Source organism: Mandrillus leucophaeus, unplaced genomic scaffold (assembly GCF_000951045.1).
Source record: "Mandrillus leucophaeus isolate KB7577 unplaced genomic scaffold, Mleu.le_1.0 Scaffold149, whole genome shotgun sequence".
Lineage (NCBI taxonomy): Eukaryota > Metazoa > Chordata > Mammalia > Primates > Cercopithecidae > Mandrillus > Mandrillus leucophaeus.
Window position 1 is genome coordinate 3,612,354 of NW_012101465.1, and position 3,504 is coordinate 3,615,857.

General features: G+C 37.9%; 1 pseudogene; it reads left to right on the forward strand.

Moving 5' to 3' along the window:
* Window positions 1-1,605: 1,605 nt before the first annotated feature.
* On the forward strand, window positions 1,606-2,560 carry LOC105535640 (annotated as a pseudogene).
* Window positions 2,561-3,504: the final 944 nt, after the last annotated feature.

The window sequence follows — 3,504 nt, forward strand, 5'->3', positions numbered from 1 at the left end:
TTCATTTTTGGATTGTTCATTGCTATTATTTGAAAGTACTATTGATTTTTAAAGGCATTTACCTTGTATCCAGTCACATTATTAAATTTGTTTATAATTAGTTCTTTTTATGTCAGCACAATATTCCATTATCTTTTTTCCTATTAAGGAACATTTAGATTCTTCCCAGTTTTTGGACATGCTGAATAATGCTGATATGAACAGCTTTGAACATGGATGTTTGTGGACATAGATACTCATTTATCATGAATATATACCTTTAAGTGAAATTTCTGCATTATAAACATTTGTTTAGCTTTAGTAAACGTTGTAAGTCAGTTAAGATGATTTGCTTTTGTTTCTGTACTTTGGCTATATCAATAGTTTGAATGAACTCACAATGACTTCTAAGTCATTAGTGATTGATTGGTATTTATAAAAACTGTGCAAAAGACTGGATTAGCATGGCGAGTCTTAACGTGTGACATTGATAGAAGGGTAAAACGAAGAATCAGAATAAGGAGAGGAGAATGTGTAGCTTAAAAAAGCATATTCAATAGATTTTGTTTTTCTAGCATAAACTATAGAAAGTAAAAATTGAAAATTATTGATCAGGGTGAGAAATCCCGATTTAGTGCTCACTTATAGAAATGCTTAAAACAAAAATAACATACCAGCTCCTTCCTACCTGCCTAGTTTCAGAGGTCTGCCCTTTCCTCTACTATATAGCTATGTCTTACTTGAATTTGTCTTAAAATGCTGCATGAGAAGCAGTTAAAAGACAAAGTAATTTAACTTAAATGTAAATAAATCAGTTTATAAAAGTAATTTAAATGCTATTTTCCCCATACTGTACCTTCTTTATGATAAAAGGAATCAGAAATATGTAAAAAATTAATTCTTCCATTAACCAAAGAATGGCAGTGAGGTTAACTTTTTCTTATTTGAACAAAATTCTAACCTGTTTGGGAGAACCTTGAATAGGTTGCCCAAGATCTTTTTACATGGGAACATAAAGAAAAAAATCATGAAAATGTATTTAAACTTTAATTTAACTAAAAATAGGTAAAACTATACATTTCAACATTGGCAGGATTTCGGCTCCTAATGAGAAATGAAAAGGAAGCCAAATTTGAAGAAAAATTGTTAAGCATATTTAAAGTTTGAGTAGTTTATTTTGTGGGCACTTTATAGAACATTTTGATTTAGTATTTTTGGATACAGATGATGGATTATGAAGTTCTTTCTTTTAAAAGTCAACATAGTTAACACTGTAAAAGTTTAAAAGTTTTTTTTTTTTTAAGTTTAAGAGCCTTATTTTTATTAACATCATTTGTATTTTTCTATACATCTTTCCTTAACATTTTCTTTGGTTATTTTAGAATATGTGTTTATGACTTTTCCAATATGTTAAATCTACAATTTTGTCACCCTCCTCACTTTCCAACAACCTCTCTAGACTCTTTATTGCATCTGGTAAGTGAAGACGCCTGGGTTTGAAACTCTGCTCTTGAACCACTACTTCCATTCTTCTCTCCTATTGTCACTCTTACAGAACCTGTTCTCTCTCATTAAAAAACTTCCCTGTTCCAGCCCTGGCTGTGGAAGGTGACCATAGTCATAGTGATGTTTTAGCAGATGAGAGTGAATGTGGGCAAGTTGCTTAAACAATATCCACAGGTATAATTCTGAGAACCTGGCCACCCTGGGGAGCTATGTGGAGATGCAGGTCAAGGAGAATGCCTATCTAGAAGCCAACTTCATTGTCCTGAAGTTGTACTAGTTTAACCCAGCCTTCTTTCAGACCACGGTCACCACCCAGATCTCACTGAAGGCTCTCACCAACCCATGCCTCACCAACTTCACCCTGTGCAAGCCCATGTTCATCCAAGCACATCAAGAAAAGTAGCCGATCCAACAGATTTTGTACCTGGAGGATCTGCTGGAGACTTGACACTCCCAGGCCTTCTGGCAAACCCTGGATGAAAACATGACTCTTTTGGAAGGTATAACTGGCTTTGAAGGCTGTTAGAAAATTTGTCTGCCATGTCATGGATATCATTCAACTGGCATACTTACTGCTGGCTGCTGGCTGAGATGCTCAGGGATTTGACAACCAGCCAGCTGAAGATATGGATGAGAAAATATGGCTGAAGCACCGATGAGTCAGGGCAGATCATCTGTCGCCAAGAAGAAAGCATGAAGCCCAAGAACATTGTGGAGAAGATCGACTTTGAAAGTGCATCCTGACTGGGCATGGTGGTTCATGCCTGTGACCCCAGCACTTTGGGAGGCCAAGGCGGGTGGATCACGAGGTCAAAAGATCGAGACCATCCTGGCCAACACGGTGAAACCCTGTATCCACTAAAAAATACAAAAATTCGAGGCGTGGTGGCACTCGCCTGTAATTCCAGCTACTTGGGAGGCTGAGGCAGGAGAATCACTTGAACCGGGAGGCGGAGGTTGCAGTGAGCTGAGATCAGGCCACTGCACTCTAGCCTGGTGACAGAGCAAGACTCCTTCTCAAAAAAAAAAAAAAAAAAAAAAAGACAGCGCATCCAGCATCATGGCCTCCTCCTAGTAACTGCGGGTTTTAATAAAGATTTGTTGACTTAGGAAAACAAACAAACCAAAAATCCCTTCCCTCTCTTATTTCCCAATCCTCCAGTATCTACCAGAGCCTTGCTACTTCTATTGTAAATCATTATAATTAATGTTCTTGATAGCATCACAGAAATAATTTCTCCTTTGATTTTCTAGCTTGTGGGCTTTGCTGATTCCCAACTTTTGGTGAACACCAAAATCTGTTCCTTCAGCTGTCACTTCTGGAGATGAATTCTCTTGGAGGAAGTCACATAATAATTTCGATGGGCTGAGTATCCCAGAAGGAAGCCGTATGACCTTTCTGATTGAATTCTTCTGTACATAGATCCTCAGTGTTCTCATAAAGCCACGATTCATTTGATACTTTGTTCACTTCCCTCTTATAGCATGGACTATTGACATTTTCCAATTTCATCTCCTAATTTCCACCTGGGTCCCCTCTGTACTTTTCTAAAATAAGGCAATTTGTCAACCTGCCTCTTGTCTTTCTCAAAATCTCTTCACCTCTGCTCCCATTCTTTCCCTTCTATAATTGCCCCTTTTTCCTTCCAAAATAAGTTCCCACATAGGTGCCTTTGATCCCATCTGCATGTTTGCAATCCTGCCCCATCATTGATCTTTCTTTCAAGGTCAATTTCTTGAACTAACTTATTTCTTTAAGGAAATATTTCTTTCTGTAAGCCAGTAGTTCTCAAATAGAGGTGACTTTACCTCTTAGGCAGTATTTGGCAACGTCTACAGACATTTTGGTTGTCACAGCTGGTATGGGGAGGTGCTACTGTCCTCTGTTAGGTGGGGGCCAGGGATGCTTTTCAACATCTGCATGGGGAAGATCCTCCTAACAAAGAATTATCCAGCTCAAATGTCAGTAGTTCCATGGTAGAAGAACCTTGCTGTAAACCTTAATCAAGCCTAAATTTT